We start from the raw sequence: 24,040 nt of genomic DNA, 5'->3' as shown, positions 1-24,040 counted from the left end.
CTCCCGACCTCAGGAAAGCCCTGCTCATGGCTGAAATGACATTGGCAAAGGACAATACATAAGATTCCAAAAGTAGTGCCTGGAGACATACCAGCACATGGATAAAATGGAGTGCTTTGCAAGAGATGGGGATTTTAACACATCTCACTGAAATATATGCAATTTCAGAGAAAAAGGAAATGTTAAGTACAGGTAGCATGCAAGTTAAATGTGACTCAATGATTAAACATATTACATTACTCTAGCAAAACTAGAGAGGCATGAACATTCAACTACAAGCAATGGAGGGATGCAACTAGAAAGATATTTAATAGTGTTGTTGGAGATATAAGCAGATGCTGTGTTCACTGAAAACAAAGAAGCAAACAAAAAGCAAAAATATTTTTAAGCAAATTTTATAAGCAAGTGTATCTATTCCATAAGGATAGGACTCAGGATAAACCAGTGCACATAACGAAATCCGGCAACAATATCTTGGTCATTGTGACAGCACTGACTAAAATTCCTTTCTGCAATGTATTTCCTGCATATGTATTATTAAATGAGGGAACAAGCAAGGAAAAAAGAATACAAAACAGAATCCAACTCCATAGCCAAGGCAGTCTCTAATAAAGGACCTCATTTGTACTATTCTTCATTATATACTCAGAGAACTATCCAAAGTAGACAGATTTGGGGGTAATTTGTAAATCAATTACTTTCTTGTTAGCATTGCTATGAAGAACGCTCTGGACATTACACTAACATTTGCTCAAAACAAGTAATTTGGGTTTAAAAGCAGAGAAGTGCCTGTAGGCAAACAAAAATGCAGGCCATATGTACAACTGAACAAAATTAATAACTATGTTCAGTTAATCTACAATCAATTAATAATCATTTAATTTGAAAACTATAGTTTAAAATACCCCATGAGACATGTAGGTGGTAGAATTTTTCCTATATGCTCTGTGTCCTAACTGGCAGGAACAATTTGGTGATAACAATTACATTTAGTAATGATATTTAGTAATAGACATTTAATTACAAAACAAGGAAGTAATGTAAAAGACATAATGGCAAGAACAGAAATCCTGTCTGAAGAAGAAGAACAAGTAGAAAGCATAAACTATTAATAATAGTAGCCATAACATTTAATTTTGAACTATTTGAAGGAGTGAGAACAAAACTGACTAATGGCACAAGCATTTTTTTTCTGATCAAGCAACACAAGTCTGTTTGCAGACAGAAGAATGGAAAAACATCTAGACTGGGCTGGATTAAATACAATATCTTAGGCTATAAAAACCTCTGATCTATGTTTTTACCATAACACGGGTTTTGTGTGTAAAGGCAGACTGATTTGTAATGGCTGGAAAAGAAGTCTGTATGCTAACTCATTAATTGCTTACCAAGTGATAACTTAGAATTGTAGTTAACTATTTCCAAATGTTTTCAAGGAAAGGTCACTTTTGTTGTTTGACTTGGACGTGCGTATTTTCAGTCATCCCTCGTTGCTCAGAGCTTTGCATATTTCATAGGAATAAAAGACTGAAAGTCTTCCCTCCCATTTAGTCACTAAATACGTTCCCTGCTGGCAAAGACAACCATGTGAATAGTTTGCTATCATTCAGTTATTATTGGATACATTCGACAGCTTCCTTTTTCCTTTTTAATAATATTGTCCAGGGAACTCCTGTAAGTCCCATTATGTTAGGTTCACTGCCAATGCTCATGAACAAAGGAGAAAGACATACAATAAAACCAAAACCACATGTGAATTTCTGGCATGACCTGAAGTCAACGGGTGCTGTGACATTTGTTTGGATTTTGCCCTGCAATTATAGAAAGGGAGTGTTCTCACTCCTTAGAACTTTTCTCATTCAGCCATCAGAAGCTTGAGAGCAAGGATGGGAATGTAAGGCTAGATTCAGAAAGAGATCAGAGCCCAGGATCTACACACTGAATCTAAAAGTCACCTACATGGAACTTTTCAGCAGATCATTGCACCAGAAAAGTCTAAAGTTTACAGCTATTGAAAAAAATAAAATCAAATTTCGCTCTGGAGCACACTCAGAATACTTATGTCCTCAAAGGAATTCCCAAATGATAGAAGCACCATTTCTTTCTCCTCTGTGAGGCCATACATGATTTGTGTTCTTAGACAAAAATAATCCTCAACTTTTTCTTATAAAAAATTGAGGGAAAAAAAGTACTGTGCCTTTTGTCCTTAGCTTTTATTGTCCTCATATGCCTATGACACTCAAGGTCAACTCTCAGAAGGACTTGAACTACCTCACCCACTTCCCAAGGGAGTATATTCTCACAGTGTCTCAAATAAGCTGGAGTGAAATTATCTCAGTTAGTACTATTAAACTGTCCCACACTACCTACAGTAATTCTAGAGGAGTACAGAGACTGTAGAGATTTAAAATGTCTGAGTCCATCAATTACTTCACCAAGCATGCAAAAGTTTCATCAGAAGAATATAAACCCCACACTCAACTCTCCCTGCATTGCCACCTACAAAGACAGAAGAATGACTCTGGATGTGACAATGAGTGTTTCATGAAACTGAATAAATTGTATTGGATCTGTTGATCTCCTGCTTTAGGAATTTCTGAGAAAGGGCATCTAATTTTGCCGGAGGGAGAAAGAGAGCCTTAGTTTTTTGAGGTAGTAAGGCTCATACTGACTTGAGATTTCTAAATGTGATTGTGTGCTCCCAAGGACCCCGCTCTTGCACACCTCACTCTCCATACATATATTATGATTATTTAATGGTTGATTTCTCCACCCTGAAAAGCTGATTACTAAAAATTCTTTAACTGATGGAGAATACAGACACAAAGAATAAGAGGAGTCAGAATTCCTCCCTGTCACTCAGCAGCTCAAGGTTACTAATCTTACTGATTAAATGGGATATAATAATGCCAGTGTGAAACTGGGCTGTTAAAATATTTTCCTGGGGAAAGAATATTTTTGGAAGTTGTATAAATGTTCTTGCATTCGTGAAAACATGGAGTTGATGAAGCACTTCTGGACTGAAAATCAGTATTTCCCTTACAAGTGATAAGTCATGCAGGCTCTCCTAAACAATTGCAAAATAAGCAAAAAATATCAGCTTGAAAACACTTGAATTGACAGGTTATGGTAAAAGTTGCTTACATCTGCTGTCTTCTGAACACAAAATAAAGTTTTCACTTTCCAAAAGATAGTGATTTTTCTTTCACATTTCATTATGTTGTGCATTGTTGTTTCTGACAGAGTTCCCAACCTTCACCCTTGTGAGTTTTCAATTTTTCTAAGGATGTCACACTTTAAAAAAAAAAAAAAAAAAGCTCCATCATCACACCTGAACTTCATGTCCCATGATTTTATCTTTGACTCTGGACATCTTGGCTCTTGATCTCTTATTTCTACCTTAATTAAGTGGAAAACAATCACTCAGAGTAGCCAGCGATCTGGAATATTTCCATACAGAGACGTGGAAACAGGAGGGTTTTTTCTCTGCCTGACTCTCACTTCTCTTGCTTTGAATTACAACTTAGATAAATTATTTTCTGTTCTCTGTCCATCACATAATATTTGAGAGTATGTCAGTCTCCTATAGCCTTACTGTACTGGCACACACAGGCTGTTACAGTGGTTACAAGAGCTGGCAGAACAGAATTTACAGTGAAGAGAGGGAGGTTTTACAGGGACATGTAGTGGAAGGACAGGGAGGAGTGGTTTTAAACTGAAAGAAGATAGATTTAGATCAGATATTAGGAAGAAATTCTTTACTGTCAGCGTGGTGAGGCATTGGAATAGGCTGCCCTGAGAAGTTGTGGATGCACCATACATGAAAGTGTTCAAGGCCAGGTTGGAGGAGGTCCTGAGCAACCTGGTCTAGTGGAAGGTGTCCCTGTCCATGGCCAGGGGTTAGAACAAGATGATTTTTAAGGTCCCTTCCAACCTAAACCATTCTAAGATTCTACATTTCTATGACATGGAACAGGGCTAAACCATTGTCACGAACAAGACAACACAAAGAGGGACATAGCAAATACATCATCAAGCCCTCCCTGCCTGTGTTGAAATTACACAATGTTTTGCTCTCCTGATCAAATAATTCTTTTCAATGCTGCATCTTAAAAAAAAAAAAAATCAATTTCTAGCTACTATTTCACTAAATTATAACTTTGGGCAGACTATTCTTCCAAAAAGCAAATAAGGGGGTGGAAATTATTTGTAAGATACAAACACAATAGAACTCCTTATGGCTAACAGGTTAATTTGGTATGCTGACATGTGCCTCATTTAAACACTTCTGAACCCTTCGAAGCACTTACGAAAACAAACAGGATATGTTTTTTTCAGAAAGCAAAAAGGAAAGGCTGAAAGACTGTATTTCATTATCACCAAACCAGAAGGTGCAAAACTGGTACAATGCAGAAGCCAGAGGAATTGCTGTGATCTAGGTTTCTGAGAAGCAGTCTGCACTTACCAGATACAGTGATGGGTTGAACTAGATCTTTTTCCTGTAGTGATGACACACATCCCCCTCCTCAAAGGAACAAAAACACTTTTATAGTCAAAGATGTCAGCTTTCCTTAAAGCTGATTCCTTTGGCTTTATTACCAGGAAACTCAAACTGATTCAACCAGGCAAAAAGGAAATTTTAAGTATAAAATGCTCCATTTGCTTTCTGTACCCTGAAGAGGGGTCTTTTTGTGTCCTGCCTTTGTGACAGGCAGCTCAGTGACCTTCAGAACTGAATAGAATTGCACAGTCTCCTGTGAATTCCATGAAATCATAAAATCATTTCATTTGGAAAAGACTTTTAGGATAACTTAATCCAACTGTGAACACAGTGCTTCTAAGTCCACCCCTAGGCCATGTCGCTAAGTGCCACACCTACACATCTTGGAAATACGTCCAGGGATGGTTACTCTGCCCCTTTCCTGGGCAGCCTGTTCCAGGGCTTAACAACAATTTCAGTGAAGAAATTTTTCCAATCTAAATCTCCTCTGGCATAATTTGAGGCCATTACCTCTTGTCCTATCACTTGTTACTTGGGAGAAAAGACAAACACACCTCACAACAGTTGTTTGTAGGTCACCCCTTCACCTTTTCCCAAAGTAACAACAAACCAGACAGATTCTGTAAGTAAAAATCTGTTAATATTTTTCAATTTGTACAAGGAAAAGAGGGAAAATAATTATTGGAAATTATACAAATCATTAATGGTTGTTACAAACTAAAAACAGCATTAAATGGCTGGAGATATTCATTAACATTCATGACAAAGGACAGATACCACCCTCCCTAATTTTTGTGATATCTTTTATATTGTGAGAATTTCAGATCTGTCGCAGACATATTTTATGAAAAATCCTTTTGCTAGGATTTTTTCTCCTGAGGAGCTGAGAGGCCTTATAGCAATAATTATCTGCTGCTGTGGAATGCAACAGGTGAATCCTTGATTGGTCTCATGTGGTTGTTTTTAATTAATGGCCAGTCACAGTCTAGCTGTCTCAAACTCTCTGGTCAGTCACAAGATTTTATTATCATTCCATTCTTTTCTATTCCTTGCTAGCCTTCTGATGAAATCTTTTCTTCTAATCTTTTAGTATAGTTTTAATAAATCATTTTCTTTTCATATAATATAGATAATAAAATAATAAATCAGCCTTCTGAAACATAGAGTCAAGATTCTTGTCTTTTCTCTCATCTTGAGACCCCTGCAAACACCACCACACAGATCAAGCAAAGAAAAGACTTCACACCATTGTCCAGCACATGCATCAAGGTTTATGTTTGCATCAGTCCTGTTGATCTACACAGTTTTGACTGATTTTCAAACAAAAGTGAAGCCTTTGATCAGCAGTCTTCGCTCTCTCTGCACCAACACTGTGGATCCACCAGCAGGAAATGTAACTACCAGCACAATCAGGGCAGACCAATTTTTTGCCCACCTTTCTTTATGTCTATTACCCTTATCACTGTTTGGCCTGCATCTTCCAGTGAGTACTGCCACTCAACACATGAACCTAATTACTGTATTTGGGGTTATTTTCAGTTCAGAGTGTCCTTCTCACTGGCCACCAGTATAATACCAGTGCTATGCAGAGTGTCCTACAGAACAATACAATGGGATTTTTGACACAAGCAGGTATAGGACATATGTCCTGGCAGACAAAGTCAGATTTAATGCAACCCTCTACCAAGCTTTTTGGGAGACACCCTAAAGCAAATAATCAATGGAGCTTGGATTTAAATTTGGGTGAAATAATTGCCATCTTCTGAATGGAGGTGGACATGGTAGCTCATCAAGGAAAATGAGGGCCAGAAATGGAAACAAAGAACAAGCAAGACAGAGAGGTTGGGAATACTTCACATTCCCCAACACCAATGAGAGCCTTCATCACACCCACGATGCAAATTCATACTCTATGAGAAACCTAAGTATTCTTCACTAATGATGTCACACATCTTCTCTCTCAGATCAACTCTTGCAGTCCTTGCACAGGCTGGTAAAATCCCAGGACACTCATGGGTAAGAAGGGCAGACACTAGCAGACTGTCCCATCCCATTCCACCACCCCAGCCAGGAGTAGACATGGGCTGATTCTTGGCAGGAATTTCCTTTCATTAGTGGGAAGAAATTCATGTGGTCCCCCTAATGACCTATTCCCTCTTTCCACCCCAAAGAGCCCTACAGAAGGCCACAACAAAGGCAGATTTTCAGCTATTGAGTTTCCAAATGATAACTCCAGGCCTACATCCAATCTTAATAATGTTTCATTAGATATGGCCTCTAATGCCAGTAATATCTTTAAGAAACTGCCCTTCCTAAACTCAAGTATATAGAGGTAAACATAAGAGGAAAATATACTGTAGTTTTAGCTTTAGATTTCTAAGCTCTAAATTTACTTCCAACTGTTAACCTAAACCTAATTATTAGCTGGAGTCCTTTCTACTGCTGTCCCCTATATTATGTAATAATTCTTGAAGATTGTTATTTTATACTAATCTTTACTATAAATAAATATGAATTCTGTCTGTCTTCGTAAATCATACAAAGTGCAAATCCCAATGCAGAATTTAATTATATGAATGAATTGAAGGAAGACCAGAAGTGAATGAGAGCATAAAGCACTGGCCTAAGCAACTGTTTTCTCTATTTGTACTTATCTAGACCCTCTAGAATGAAAACATTCTCATTCAGTACTAAACCTAAAACTGTAAACCTAACTCCAATCCTAATATTAACATCAACACCAACACTGATCACATCAATGAAAGTGAAAGAAAAGCATATTCCCATGGAGAAACACATCATCTTTCTGTTTCCCTAGTCCCTGGAATATCCACCCATAAATTGAGAAAAACAGAGATCTGATTCCCTATTCCTAACCCTACCCTAGCCATGGCATCGGTGCAAATGTCACCTCTACAAGACACAGAACATTCATAATTTCCAAAACCTGACCATTTCCAGCTCTTCAGTAATAACAGGATGCAGCAAAGATCTGGGTTCATAAGAAGAAAAGTGTAAAGAGAAGAGAACCCCTCTTATCCTGAAATCTAATCTCAGCTCTAAATTTAAAGCAAGTTAGAGCCTTAACTTAATGCCACCACTAGCCCTAACTTAGTTATAACCTGGTATGCATTCAGACTCCAAATTACTTGCCTTTACCAGCAGCTGTTATCTTTTCTTCTGAACTTTGCAAGCCGCAGAGAATCAACTGGAGTCTTGAAAATCCAATTCCAAACTCTGTGTCTGATGTTAATTATTTGCAAGGCTTGGAGCATAATGACAGAGTCCATCCAATTTCCTATCCTGTCATCATCTGCCCTCTTCATAACTCTGTCAGACCACCAGCATAAAGACATGAACATATATCCTGAAAACTTGAATTCCCAAATCCCAGTTATAATACTTGTGTTAATTAAACATATGTAAATACTAAAGAAGGATATAGAGCCCCTTTCTGCAGTCTTCTTGATTCTCCACCCCCATGAGAAAATCAAAAATCTCTGCAATTCTTTCTTACACTCCCGAAGCCCAATTCAAAATCTACCCCTTGAAGCCTGGTGTTGGTTTGCACACCCAAGCAAGCAATGATCCATTCCAAATTTCCCCTTCTGAACATTTGGTTCCTAGAAGCTTTATATTCTGACTCATACCAAACCATATATCACATTTTAATTATTTTCAGCAGACAAATGTGCAGATTGCAAATTCCTAGCAGATTTGTCTCCACAGAGTAGTCGCAGCAGATTAAGAAAAAATGTCCCCTTTAGTTTTTATTCTCCTCCCAGCCATCTAGGACCTACTGCAATGCTACAGAATTCTGAATCTGCAAAAAATTCAACCCCAGTCCTAATTTTGGTTGGGGCCTATAGCCAACACAAAAATACACATTAAAATATTCCCTTTTGTCAGCATTTGCCTTCTTCCTAGTTCTGAGGATCTTAATCTTGGTCATGTTGACAGAGCCAGGGAAACTAATAAAATATAATATTTCTTTGGTTTAATTTTAAGTGGGATCCAGTTAAATAGGACTTCTAAAAATTAAATATCTGGTTTTGGCCAATTTTTTTCATTTTTTCTATCTCTGGACAATCTGCATGGTCAGCAAGTCATAAGAATGAGTTGGATGGTGAAGAAAAATGTTCCAAATGATGTTCCAACATTTCACAAAGATGTTGATAACTACAGACAGCAACTTCTTCAGCTAATGTATCAAGAAATATATGTTCATCCTTTTACTAATTTTTAAACATACATTTATATAATATTCTACAACCCCACAGAATTTCTATACCACAAATTTAGAAGTGCTCTTCGCCAGAAATGATAGACAGGAAGCATAATACATAAAGTATTCTGTTATGAGGAGTTTAACTTTTGCAGCACTGCTAGGATTTCAGTTAGTGTCAACATTTTTAGTTGCATACTTGATGCAAGTTCTCCACCTAGTGGAGTAATTTTTAATGCTCCAAAGGATCATAGTTGCTGTCATGTCATCATTTTTACTTCTGATTCATTTAAGGAGTAATAGAAACAGTTCCTTACCAAAGATTTTATAAATACTTAAGGTATATAATAAGTTTTTTCAAAATAAAACTGTGACTGAAATATTTACAATAGGTTTGGAAAACATAAAGACCAAGAGAACTTTGAAAGTAAAACCAGTTACATCACTCAACCTGTATCCACAAAATCATTTGAACAAAACAGCCTCAGATATTTTACTCATCTAGATTTTGGTAGTTGAGTGAAGTTCTATTTTTAGAAAATCTTATACCCTTCACAAATATTAACAACAACCACATTTAAAAGAAAATTTTAGAGCAGGCAACATAACTGCTCATAGAGCATTGACAAAACAGCCTCATCCAGGTTCCAGAGTAAAAAATAGCAATTTGAACAGCTCATCATGGGGCACAGGAAATTCCAAATCACTTGAAGTTCTTGTTTTGAGGCTGGATAAAACAGTAAAACACATATTCTGGTGTTACCACATACTTGTGCATGTATGTACATCATGCAAGAATTCAGTGGGAAAGAAGAAGAAACATTGCCACACAGAAAGATTATATTCATCTAACCAGATGAATATAATCATCCATTATAATACTCCTCCCTGTGCTTACAAAGAACAGCCTTCTAGAAGAAAAAAAAAAAAAAAGAAAAAAAAAAAAACCACAAAATAAGTGCTTATACAAAATACACAGTTCACATCTCAGACCTGCTGAGACCAGCTCTGGCCCGCAGCTCCAGTACCTGTAATCACAACTGTAGCACACAGCACAGAGAATATAAAATCCCTTCAGGTAGGCTGGTCCTGAGCCACTTCAGGAGACAAAGGTCAAAACAGAGGGTATGAATTTCACCTCTGTTCTTGCTGGCGACAAGTGCACTTCCAAAGCAATTGGTATAATGCACTGTGCTCCTTGCATGACACATTACTTAATAATTGCACGGCTGCATTTCAAGTCACCTTCAGTTCACAGTAGTTTTTAGTTGTGGCTTGACAGCCAGAGTGGGTTACAGTTATCCTGCACTTGAGATAATGAAGGTATAGATTATAGTTGAGAGCCCACATCAAACAAATGAGGTCACACGTCCTGACTCGATACAGATCACCATTATAAACTTGGTCTCATATAACATTACCATCAAAACAGTGCCTTGACTTGTTCAGCGCACTTACCAGAACTCAATTTGCCAGTATTGGAGATCACATTCCCTTTTGCTGATGAAGTTGCAGTTTAATTTTCTCACTGTACCAGCTGACTCCCCCAGCACCAAGCCCTGCAGACACAGGTAGATTTACTTGGGCACCCTGTCTCTGAGTCAGCACACCATCCCACGTGCACACTGCGCTGCCTGCACAGCAGCAGCAGGGACACGTCCCTGCTGCACACAGCGGAAACTGAGACAGCAGCAGGAGGCTAAGACTTATCTTAAACAGATCGCAAACAAGCAGCAGCGGAGGAAAGAGACTTAACTGAGATCTTTTCCTGTATGCCGATTACATACAGCCTTCAAAAGCAGTGCATTATACTTCCAAGCAGAAGGATAGTACTTAATCCACACAAAAGATTTCTTAATGCTAGATTAGGCAACCTAAACACAGTATCCTGCAGGGTAAGACTCAAGACAGACCAGACAGTTTCCTTGTGATCATGGGACATATGTATATATTTATGCAATACTGTCTTCTACAGTATCTGAGTGTCAACTGTGGCACAAACCTTAGCACATGCATTTTGTTGTATTTACTCTTCCTTACCGAAAAACTAAAACACAAGCAAATTATATAACTTATGGAATTGTAGAGCTTTCATTATTTCATTTTTATGTTACTGGTGTCCCTAAGCTTCCATGAAGTTTTAGCCAGCTAGAAGCAAGGAACACTTGCAGCAACTTTAGTACACTCATTAATGTGATTCTAGTTTATGATCCATCACCAAGACCAAATCACTTTTCCTGATTTCTGGAGATCAGAGTGCAGTCTTTAATAGTCCAGCAGCTCTTGACTGGAAAGAAAAGGGTTAAATGACCCCCTAGTACTGTCCAGCCCTTTAGAAGAACCTCAACCCTTTGGAGAGATGGGCAAAGAAGTCTGAAGTTCAGAAAAGGCAAATGCTGGATCCTGCACCTGCAGAAGAACAGCAGCGCAGGCTGAGGGCTGACCTGCTGAAAGCAGCTGTGCAGAGAAGGACCTGGGGGTCCTGGTGGACAGCATCTGTCCATGAGCCAGCAGTGCCCAGTGGCCAAGAGGCCAAAGGTGTCCTGGGCTGCATTAGGAATGACATTGCCAGCAGGTCGAGGGAGGTGATCCTGCCCCTCTCCTCAGCCCTGGTGAGGTCATGTCTGGAGTGCTGTGTCAGCTCTGAGCTCCTCAGCAAAGGAGAGACATGGAGCTCCTGGAGTTGGCCGAGTAGAGGGCTACAAAGATTATTAAAGGGCAGGATCATCTCTCTTAATGAGGGAAGGCTGAGGGACTTGGGCCTGTTCAGCCTCAAGGAAAGGTTTCACCTGAAAGGGAACCTTCCCAATATCTATAAGTATCTGAAGGGAGTTTGCCAAGAGGTTGGATCCAGGATCGCCTTGGTGGTGCCAAGTAATAGGACAAGAGGCATTGGGCAGAAACTGGTACACAGGAAGTTCTGTGGGAATATGAGGAAAAATGTCTTTACTGTGCTGGTAACCAAGCACTGGAAGCGTTTGTCCAGAGAGGTTGTAGAGTCTCCCTCCTTGCAGATATTCAAGAACTGTCTGAACACAATTCTCTGCCATGTGCTCTAGGACAACCCTGCTTGAACAGGAAGGCTGGACAAGATGTGTACCCTTCCAACCTGGTCCATTATACGATTCTGTGAAATTGCAGAATCTACCAACAGCTCCCTAACTTGGAGCCACAAGGAATAAAAGTAGGCAGCAAAGGCAGGGAGTGGAGTTAACAGGCCCCCAATGACTGCACTTTGAAAGGTCCTGACCTCCTCAGCAACCCTCACTGTACACTTTTCACTTGGTTTTCAGTGTACAAGGGGTAAATTTTGGGGCTGCCTGACAGCATGCTCAGCCAGTGTGTGTACCCTAAGGAATCTGCTGGCCCTTGGTGCATTCCAGTTGTCATTTGCATGGCTGAAGTCAAAGAATATTGTACAACAAATACTGGCATGCAAAAACCCCAAGCACAATGACAAGAGAACATCAGACTTAGACATATGAATGTGGCTGAAACAGGAGGGCAAAATTTACAACCCCTCTTCCCTGTTCTTCTGCCTGGGAATATGTCTTCTGCTCTTCAGTCATAGCTATGCTGGCCTTGTGCCAACTGCTTTCCAGTTTTTATTCTTCAGTGACAATACTCTACTGATTTAATCTGCTACTCTTGGTTATACATTGCTTTTATTTCTTCCTGAGAATAAATATTACAGTCCTTCAGAGACAGGAAGATAGACTGGGTAATGATTTTCCCTGCTTGCCAGGTTCCTTTCACTGAGATTTTGACAAGGCTTCTGGTAATGAGCAAGAAAACATCTGCAATACTTTTCCATCCTGCTGTCCACAAAGGAGGGACTTCATGTTCTATATGCTTATATTCAAATAGGTCCTAAACTTTTGTAGTCCAAACAAAAAGACCTTGTTACCTGAATGAAAACTGACCTCATGATCTTTGCTAGAACACAGATAACCAGAAAGCAGAAAAGTATATTCTCAAACATTTGAAAAAATACTTTTAATTGAGGAGCAAGCCTTGATTTTTATACTAGTTCACACAAGGGTTGCTAAGAAATCTCATCATACTGAGCAGGTAGTCATTTATAAGGTTGTAGCTACAAAGCACTGCATCAAGAGTAAGAACTAATATAATTGCATGGCTCTGGGTTGTTTGGGATTTTTTTTCAAATTCCCTTATGGAATTGTGTGATGTTTTCAATATACAGAAAGGCAAACCAAAGGAATCAAAATGACTTTTGGGGGCACAGAGCTCCTACCTTGCCAAATTTCATCTTGTTTACTACCTACTGCTTTGGTGCTGAGATTGTAGCACATCTTGAAGTATATTATCATGGGAAGAAACTTTCTTTAGTCGTCATAACTAAAAAAAAACCCAAACCAAAACAAACAAAAAAAAAGCTGAAGTCTTCTGTGAAGTTTGTGCAAAAAAATCCCCTGTGAATCAGAAAATCCAACTGGGGCAAGTGGAAGTTTCTAGAAATTATTAATACATGGAAATATTTCCAGCAAGGGAAATATTTAAGCACTGTTAGCCAGACTTGGAACTGCTACACCAGCATATGCAAGCTTGCTATATATTTTACTTTGGAATAAAGTTACAATTATCTATCATTCATTACCCATGTTGGTGCCCTCTTGTATTTGGTGGGGGTTTTTTTGTTTGGGGTTTTTTATTCTATATTAAATTAAACTGCCATCTGTTTTTGACTTTGGGCTACTTGGTACTTTTTTAAAAACATGACATTCTCCTTTTTTAATCGCAGATCATGAGGTGATCCCTTAAAAAATAAAGTGCTATTACAAGAATACAGAACACAATTCACTGTTAGAAAATGTATATTCATATATCTACAGCTGAAGGCAATTTTCTGCAGATTGCCACTGTGCAACTACAGGAAGAGAAAGAACATTTCTTCATTATATTATCATTATAATTAGGGTCATACTAGACACAGAATAAGTATCCCTTGGGATTGGACAGTGATTCCAAATTCTTCTTTTTTTCTTCCTAAAAATGATAAATGCAAAACATTTTAAGTAGCTGTTGTTCCTTTTTTATCTAGGGTACATGGACAAAATCCATCACATTGTTCTTTTATGAATTGACCATTTACTTCAGAAATTCTAAAATGCCTTTCACAGACAGGCATTGTTTGTTGGCAAGGATTATATTCAGGGTTATGATTGTGGATATTGTTGGAGACATGCAGCCTATTTTTGTGTATGAGACTTGGCCCTTTCCTCTCATCTGCAACATAATCCATAATTGAAGATTTACAGGAGAAGTTTTAGAAAAATTAAACTTTCAGCTTTTATTGGATAGTACCACAGATCCATTATTTGCTTATTACCAGCAAAAATAAAGCCCAAGACACAAGGACATTGATTTCACATTGCCCAAATTAAAAATCGTGGCTCTGTATGTAGTTTACAGAGCATGACAGGTCAAACTGGTATCAGAAGGAGCTCTCGAATTTGCTTTCTGAAGATGTCTGTTTGACTAGAGAGGGAAGTTAGAAGGGCTGATGGCTAAACCTACATAAGGAAAAGTTCCATGTTTTGGGGAAGATTCTGATGCAAATTAGGATAGCCGCAAGGTAACTATGCTAAAATCTGAGTTTGTTATTGGGGCAGCAACAGCTAAACATTTTTATATACAAGACAGAGATTATCTTTCTTATGAAAACAGCAAGGGAAGAGTCAGTTGGGCAAGGGGGTGGTTGCTATTGTCATGATGTTAAAATTGTGATATGCAGATTTTTGGAATGTTCTTTCCATTCACAGTTGCAGTGGTACAGTTAAGCAAAATGGATTGCCATCCTGCCCTTTGAATTGACCCTTCAAATCCTTGTGTTTTCCTGCCTCCTAAAGATAGGAAGGGATTAAGGGTGACTGACAGCAGAAAAAAATTATGGAGGCACATATATGTTAATCTTGCCATCTTTTCTGCCAGATTTGGAAGGAGAAGGATATTTATAACTGTTCCTTTGTCTTTCTTTTGGACTAGCCACTGATTTCCCAGCACCCTAGAAAACATTTCTAAAGGTCTGGGACAGAAAAATAATTCTTTCAAGACAACTAATCTCTCCATTCATGTCATTCATATGAAAGCAATTCTACACCCTTAATATTGGCTAGAATATTTGGTCTTGAGACTCAGGCCAGGAAAAGACTGGGAGCCTCTGATAAACATTTCCTTTATCACAGTCTGAACTAACCCAATTTAATGTAACATTTGAAATTAAATCAGTGTATTTTTGCATGTTGGCGAACTTGGGACAGCAGCCTGTTTCTGGTCAGAGGCTGCAAAGGGCTTTCTTTTGACCTTGAACACAACAAAGGCCTTATCTGAAGGCCTCCTTAACTGAGAGGGACTCAGAATCTTGCTTTGTATAATCTGACTAAATAACTGTTATTAATTCAAAGATGTCAGCCTGTTTTATAGAAGCTGAGATACAGGGGAGGTTAAACAATAAGTTAAATCCTCTTCGTTTCTCAAAAAAAATACTCCAAATCTTCTCTAACATTTGTTCTACATCATGTGGGTAGAACCATTGCTAGGTCCCACTTTTTCAGAGTTTAGCCTCAGAATGTAACAACCTCTGAATCTGAAACAGACCTTCATCTTTGCCCATTCAACCCCACGCTAGGTACCAAACAGGAAAAGTAATCTGCCACATGTTGCTAACCGTCATCATTTGTCACTACCACTTTTTGACATGGCCATATTGGATACCATGACAACATATTCTGCAGAAGAATGACAGGACTTAGAGGGAACATGAAAGAATGCACTTTGTTCGCTCACAACTAAGTATGATCACTTCAATTTTTCACTTTATTAATATTTTAAATACATAAAGACCCTTTTGTCCTAATGGATTCCAAAGCAAACCACTAAAAAAAAAGAAACAGGAGTGATTTAGATATTACTCCCCATAATTGGATTATATGTTTCTTGCTTCTGTGTTAAATTACTGCAGCAATTCAGCCTACAGATGACCAAAGTCTCAGATTTCTCAGTTGAGAAAGTCTTTTCTTTGAGCAACAGACTTGTAATTGTAGCACAGAATTTGTCAAAAGATCCATTCTATCCTCTGATGAATTAAACTCATAAAAGATGCAAGAACACATTTGTGCTGCTGATAGTGACAGCACTAGCTCTGCAGATGTCACTGTTGCTGTCACTTTGCCCCACAGAACTCGGTCAGTCTTGGGTATTTTTCCAGAAACTAGCACAAAGCCTGATTCAGTCCTTCTCTTTTAAACATGGCCTTTATAGTACATGGAATTATAGCAAGCAGGAAAAGGAAGATTCCATTTGGAGAGAAATTTCTAATAAATTTATATTTTCAATGTCTGAACTACAGTTACAGCAAACTACTGATCCTTAATTTGGCCTTTTGGGGTCAAGTCCCCGGCCAGTAGGCTCAGAGTGATGACCAATTTAGAAGAAGCATTTTTGAAAGACAGGCATCACAGAATGACTAGGTTGGGAGACCTCCAAGATGATCGAGTCCAACCCAGCCCCAACACCTTAACTAAACCATGGCACCCAGTGCCACATCCAGTCTTTTTTTAAACGCATCCAGGGATGGTGACTCCACCACCTCCCCAGGCAGGCCATTCCAGTACTTTATCACTCTTCTGTAAAAAACTTTTCCCTAACATCCAACCTAAATTTCCCTTGGCGCAGCTTAAGACTGTGTCCTCTGGTTCTGTCAGTTGCTGCCTGGAGAAAGAGACCAACCCCCACCTGACTACAAGCACCTTTCAGGGAGGTTCAGAGAGTGAAAAGGTCACCTCTGAGTCTCCTTTTTCTCCAGGCTAAACAATCCCAGCTCCCTCAGTCATTTCTATGCAATTATATTTGTTGTAAGAGGCTAGTGGAGTAGCTACAGGTCTTCACAGCATCCCTTTGGACAAGTTGTCCAACTGCAGGATGAGAGGTTCATAGTGCGAAGAACTGGCTGAAAGGCGGAGCTCACAGTGTTGTATGAAAGGAGCTACATCTGGCTAGCGCCTGCTCACTCGTGGTGTTCCTCAGGGCTCAATTTTAGGTCCAGGTCTGTTCAATACACTTACCAATGGTAAGGAGTTAGGAGCTGAATGCAGCATTAGCAAGTTTGACGATGATACCAATCTTGGAAATGTTGCTGACTCTGTAGAGAAACAAGAGGCCTTGCAGACAGATTAGAGCATTGGACAGTGATTAATGGGATAAAATTTAACAAGTTGAAATACTGGATTCTGCACCCAAAACAGAGTAACACTGGGCACAAGTATAAATTGGAAAAGGAGTGGGGGGATACACCCTGCAGAAAGGGGTCTTGGGGTGCAGGTTGACAAGATGCTCACCAGGAACCAGCAGCGTGTGTGCCCTGGCAGCCAAGCCATTCTGGGGTGCATCAAACACTGCATCACCAGCTGCTCAAAAGAGGCAATTATCCTCCTGTATTCAGTGTTGATGTGGCTTCCACTTGAGTGCTGTGTGCAGTTCTGAACCTCACAGCTTAAGAAGAATGTGGAAGATCTTTGGATGCATCCAGAGGACAGCGGCAAAGCTGGTGAGAGGGTTGGAAGACATTTCCTGTGAGGAGCAACTGAGGAATTTGAGATTGTCTAGTTTGGAGAGAAGCAGGCTGAGGAGTGACCTCAATATTCTCTCCAGCTTCCTGAAGATGGGAAGTGGAGAAGGAGGTGCTGATCTCCTCCAGTTTTGGTATGCACTGATAGGACGTGTGGGAATGGTTCAAAGCTGTGCTGGGAGAGGTTTAGACTGAACATCAAGAAACATTTCTTTACTGAGAGGGTGGTCAAGCCCCAGAAGAGGCTCCCTAAAAAGGTGGTCGATGCCCCAAGCATGTCAGTGTGTAAGAGGCATTTTGACAGTGCCCTTAACAGCATGCTTTAAGTTTTGGTCAGCCCTGAATTGTTTAGGCATTTGGACTAGATCATCATTGTAGGTCTCTTCCAACTGAAGTAGTCCAATCTATTGTCTGTTCTAAGGGGAAACCAAATTATATTTACAAATATTGTATTTTATTCAGGATTTGAACTGAAAGAAAGAGATAAAGGGGAGCAAGCAGTCATGGTTTATTTGTTTTTTAGAAATGTGACAGGCAAGACAGGTACCATGCAAGCAATGGTATGAGGGTTTTTACGCACCTCAAGTTAATATACCTCTATTTTTTAAATTGACACTTGTAACATTTAACAGGCCTGACAGGAGAAGCTGAACTATTAAGAGTCTCATTTACCTGATGCAAATTACTCCAGGAGAAGTTACAACAGAAGACTTAGTTACTTGCAAGGGTAATCTAAGGAATACTTGAAATATGTTTGCATAGGGATAGGAGAACTCTTATATTAGCTAAAGAAGGAGTATTGAGAGAAGTCTAAAAATACATGGCATAGAATTACAGGAAAAATCTATTTTCACATGATCAAATATTAAATTACCTAAAGAAGAGCTAGAAAATGGAATTGACTACAATATGAGCAAAAAAGAGAAGGTAGAATTCAGAAACAGTAAATTGAAAAACTAAAATTTACATACTGTTACAAGAAAGCCTGTCAGCAATCAAAACCAGATCAAATAAAATAAACCAATATAAAATTACAGCTCCCTATAAAAGGACAGATAAGTCAGTTTAAATCAGTTTGGTTTATCATAATAAAAGTTGGATTTGACCAGGGTATCCTGGATAACTGTGACTGTTAATTCTGTGAAAGATAGATTTGGGACCAGTGACTGAGATACAGGGTTACAGAGTAGTATAATCCCAAATGCCATGCAGAAGAATAACATGTGAACAGACACCAAGCAGAAAACACTGACACATAAAATACTGTGAATAAATTAGGATTACTAATTTAGTTGGAAAGATGAGGGTTTGTGGGATACTGGAGCCCATGGGAAGATGATTTTATATGGATATGCCTCAAAAGTTTGGAGAGTAAAGAAACTTTGTCAGACTGTCAGTGGACATAAATACATCAAAAAAAAGTATAAAGGGAAATCTTGTTTTAATTAAGCACCACGGCTACTGAGCTGGCAATTAATTGTTCCCAACTGGGCTTGGCATTAGATCAATAGCTACAATGTTCCTGAAATTATAAACAAAGTACAGTAAAGAACAGCAAGTACTATGACTGTATCAAAATTGAGTTTGCTAAGAGTGTGGAATATGTTCTTCATCAGTCCAGGACTTGTGGACATCATTACATTGTGATAATTTAGACAGACTGAAAAGGAAAGAGAAGTGTCTCCCCAGAAATAGTCCCTAGTGTGGCAGGGACTGCACATGGTTATTGAAAATTTAACAGCAATATTTTGGAGGAATGCTATTGCTCCCTGACTCAAGAAGAGAAAAATTATACATAGTAACCTAAAGATTTTGAATATTATATGGTTGTTAGTTTAAAAAGGCAATACTGCTGGCAAGTTTACAGATATGAAACTGTACTGGACACTCAGCATATATAGATTGAATCTATCTGGAAAAAGTAAGAATTTGTGTCTTGGATTATCAACACAGAGAATAGCTGCTTTGAAGATGAAGACTTATTGGAGATGTATGGGAAAATAGCTTGGAAAATAGCCACAGGGGAGTACTCCAACTTTTTTGAAGGTTTAAAATGGATCCCTATTCTGCATGTGAGACATTCGACCAGTAGCCTATAGAGAAGACTTAATAATGTCTTACCTAATACGAAATTATCAAGGAAAACAAAAAATAATGATAAAGTGTACCAAAATCAGACTCTCAGAAGCTGCAGAAAAACATAATGGTATGCAATAGATGTCTCAAATAAAGACCTTTCAGCAGGCAAATCTTGCTTCTCTTCCTTAGACCCAAAAAAGCCTACAATTAAGGGTTAATAGTTAAACAAAACACCATCTTCTTTAGGCAAAAAAGTCCTGTTTGCTTGAGTAAATATACATGAAGATTCTAACAGTGGGTAAAAATAGCATGGAAAACTTCCATGTATTTCAGTGCGGAACAGCTTTATTATTCTCCTGTCCTTAACTGACAATTATGAGATACATGTCAGAAAATGTTACAGCCATCATAAGAACATCTGGAACTTTGTGATTCTTCAAAGAAATCTCTGCTTAACAGAAACTGGCCTGAAATCCACTCTAATGTAAGGGATTTGATGTTCATTGGCATAGTATTGATGCAAGAGGCTAAAGTTGCTAACATGCTTGCATTGCCCCTGTTAAGATGATGTGGCAGTGTGTTTTTGATTGTAATGCATTTCTTGTAGTCAGTTTTATAATCTTTCCTATTTTGCACTGTTACGGCGTATTTTATTACTGATGAATTGTTCCTTTCCCCCCTGTGCTGTTGGTTTTGCCCTAGCTGTCCATCTCCCCAAAGACCTGGCCCTCTGTTCCCTGTTCCTCCTCCCATTGAATGCCAATCCCTCCCCAAGCCTACCCCTTTCTCTAGAAGTTTCCCCGATCAATTTTGTATCCTTCGAAACCCCATTGGTTTGTTTGAGTTATTCTCCTCCCCTGTAGTCCCCTATTAGTTTAAACATTGTATTCCCCACCTTATGTTCCACCCCCAATTTCTCCCAATTGGTCAAAGATTGTATCCTACCCTGGGACCTGCTCCCTTGTGTCTTTTCTGTCCCTGAACCTCCGGGAATAAACTTCTTTAGAAACCATACATTAGACCTCTCCCTGATCGTTGTCCCTACCCTCGGCGCAGTCCACAGTCACCTGTGCCGTAGAGCAGCTGTGTCCTGCAGCCGCACCCCGGACAGCCTTCTGGGGGTGGCCCACTCGTGCTGTTGGTGTCAGGAGCTGGCCGGGCTGAAGAAATCTGACACCACAGCATGATGATACCTGAGTTTTCCATAATCTTGACAATATTTGAGAAAGTGTGCAAGAAAGGGCTAACCATAATTTTTACCAAGGAAACAATAAATCTGTTAGAGTCGGAAATACAAGTCACAAGCTACTGTCCCAGGTCTTAAAACAACTTTCCATGATATGGCCTAAGTGAATTTAAACTCTCCATCCTATAAATATAAGTCCACTTTTATGTGAAGTTTTGGAGAAAGAGAGGATGGCAGTTAAAAGCTTCTTTACTGTTTTTACATTATTTAACCAGAACATGTGACTGGGGGCATGGTAAGCATGATTTTGATGCTTCTTTCTGTATAGTAAAAGTAGATTTTGTAATGTAGCTCTCTCAATGAGCATAGAATATTGCAAAATAAACACTGACTTCAATAACCTATGGTAGCCTAAATTGTTCATTTTGACAATCGTTCAAGAAAGTGATGGTTCAGCCATGACTTTGCTCAAGGTTTCTTCTAAATAAGTCAAAACACACTCTCTAAATATCTAGAAAAAATACAATGTCAAAACAGTGTGCTTCAGAATAACTGTCAACATGTATGACTAAATTAAATTAACCTGCACCAAAGAGTAAACATCGTTGTTCTGAGATGCATATAAGTCCTTGTATTTTTACAGGGAACATCGCCAAAATAACCTTGATAATTTCTATGGACTTGGGAAGGAGGACACAAATATAAAGATCTTTAAAATCAGTGGTCAGCAGTCAGCTTTGGTCCATGGAAACAATGAAAAGCCAATACTGTGTTAAATGAAACATCAGTTGTTTCGGTTTTAAGATTTCATATCTGAGGCATTGCCAATATTAACTGTAAATCATGGTTTGGAGAAAGTAGATCTGCATCCTGAAGTACCAAATCACCATAGTTATTCAATTGTAGTGGTGTTGGGGACGTTGTTAATGGTTATCTCAGAATTTCTTTTTGCCATTAGCAAGAGCATCCAAAGACTGAAATGGTAGCTAGTAGGAAACAATGGCAGTGAAGATAGGTTTTAAAAGCCAATCATGTTATTCAGATCACTTTCACTGGCAATAAAATAATTACAGTAAAGCAGGAATAATCTTCACAGAAGACTAAATGACGGGGTTACTATAGCTGCTATTTACAGAGACAAAGTCTTAAAAGATTTTATGTAGCTATTATTCACATATATGATCCTCTCAGCTTCCTGAATGGTGTTGGAGTTGCAATGTTTATTCCTGAGTCAGTTATATAAATCTAAACTATCTATTTCTTGTCTCTTTTAATTCAAATTCCTGGCAGTATAACTATGGGAATATATGTGTGCTTCAATACACATTTTTTAAATTATTTAACTGGAAAAAAAGATATTGCAAATTGAAAAAACAATACATAAAGTTGTTAGTTGGGAGACAGACATCACTCTTCAGTATACATAAAGACCTGTTTTTTCCCTTGATGTTCACAGATAGGTTTATTGCCATTTAAACTCTCATGAATTCCTCCTTCCCAGCTCCAGGATCACTTAACATGCCTGGAAAAGTACATGAACCAAAATGCATCTTCAGGGAGGTGTTATGCTGCCTGAACACTTGACTGTTCCAACATTTAGAATTTATGGTTCTGTCATTACAGAAGACATGTAAACCTTCAGGATCAGTGACGTCTTGAGGGTATGTTCAGTCCATTTTAAAAAAAGGAGCTATTGGTAAATTTTAAGTAGTTTTTTATCCTCTGGAGGCTGCTATATGCAAACTACTCCACAGCCTATTCTTAACCTTTCTGGAGTAACTGCAGCTCTAGGAAACGTTTGCATGCTGCCACAATCCATGTGGTTAAAGGAGATAAATTATTCAGTGAAGTATCTTTTCCATATTCAAATCTTGTTAAAGCCTGCTACTTTAGAAGCAGATTCTCTAAAACAGACCTTTGCACTCTGGTTCCAGCAGCTCCTCTTTCCTGTGGTTACTAGTAACTCTCTAGAAAAAGGTTCTTTCTCAGATTTGCAATTTCTTACTAGCTTAAGTAATTCCTACAGTCTCCTTACTTCCATATTTTTCATTTCTCATTCATATCAAAAAGTATTGTACCAGGCTTCCATTCCCCTTCCACAGTTCTGTCTTGAAGAAAAAAGACTGAGAAGCTCTCATTGACCTTGTTCCACCGCTGGAGGAAGGCTCTGGAGAGCTCACTGCCCCTTTAATCCAGAGCTTCCACAAGTCAGCCTTCTCTGATGAGGGATTATGCTTGCCCTTGTACCTCCTTCCTTTCAGCAATGGATCCCTAGTCAAAGTCAGATAAAAAGACCATTATTGTTTCGTGAAGAATTTAAACAGCTCTACTCAAGTCTAAAATCTGGTTTTGCCTCAGCATCTGGGGAAATTTGCCAGGGGCTTACCTGATTTACTTTGACAGATTTAGATGCTTAGTCAGTAGTCTAAGTTCAAGACATGCTAAATACACTCTGAGCCATGCTCATCACCTGCAACTGAAATCTGAAGTCCTTGGGCTGATGCTCCTTGGTTACTTTTTAAGGCATTTAATTCACAATGTGCACCCTTGGTGTCCTCAATGTACTCTCTGTGATGCTAAGTTTATTTTTACTGCAATAATTATTTCCTCCACGAAGAAGCAGTAGTTTGTAAAAAGTATTGTACAAATATTACATGCTGCAAAAAGTACTTAAAGTACCTGTTATTAAATAGTTTGAAAATTAGATTCAGGATTAATGGAAACACAAAAAACGGGTATTTTCAAAAGAGTAGGATAAGGAATATTTTTTTTTTTCTGACGGAAGAAAAGATTTTCCCATAAATAAAGATAATAAACATGAAAAAATTTATGTCATGGATCCTTAATTGCAAACAGCTGCATTTCTATATATATTTACACAAAACAGGTTGGGTAGAGAAGTTGTGGGTAATTACTTTAAAATAAGGCTCAGCAAAGTACTCTTTCTTACTGGTCAGTTTGCCACTTCAAGTCTATTTTTCTCTAAAACTCAGCTAGATCACACACATTACTAAGCATCAGCTAGACATGTGATTCTCTTTTGCAGAAAAGACAGAGCCCAACTTTTTAATACAAAAATGTATAAAAATTACTCACTTCAGAACATATGGTCAAATATCTGCTTACTGCAAGTCTGCTATTTAAACCTATCTGTATGTGAGGTGTAGGATAAAATGTTTGCCTGTTTAAGACATTCACAAACTTAGAGCTTGTAAAGCTGAACTACTGAACTATTGCAAACAATGAGACAAATCCGTGTTTCAAAATTACTTACATGAAATAAATCTTTCCATTGTTATTACAGCAAAATTTTCATCTAAGAAAGTACATGCAGATAAAATCTTCATTATTTTTTCATAATTTAAATGAAAATTACTGCCAGAAAAATCAACTTATTAAGATGAAATGTGAAAGAAGGAGACACAGAATGAATGGAATATTCAGTAAGCCATCCAGTTAATG

This window comes from Fringilla coelebs (assembly GCF_963513975.1).
Source record: "Fringilla coelebs genome assembly, chromosome: 1".
In the NCBI taxonomy this organism is placed as follows: domain Eukaryota; kingdom Metazoa; phylum Chordata; class Aves; order Passeriformes; family Fringillidae; genus Fringilla; species Fringilla coelebs.
This window is presented reverse-complemented; position numbering follows the sequence as displayed.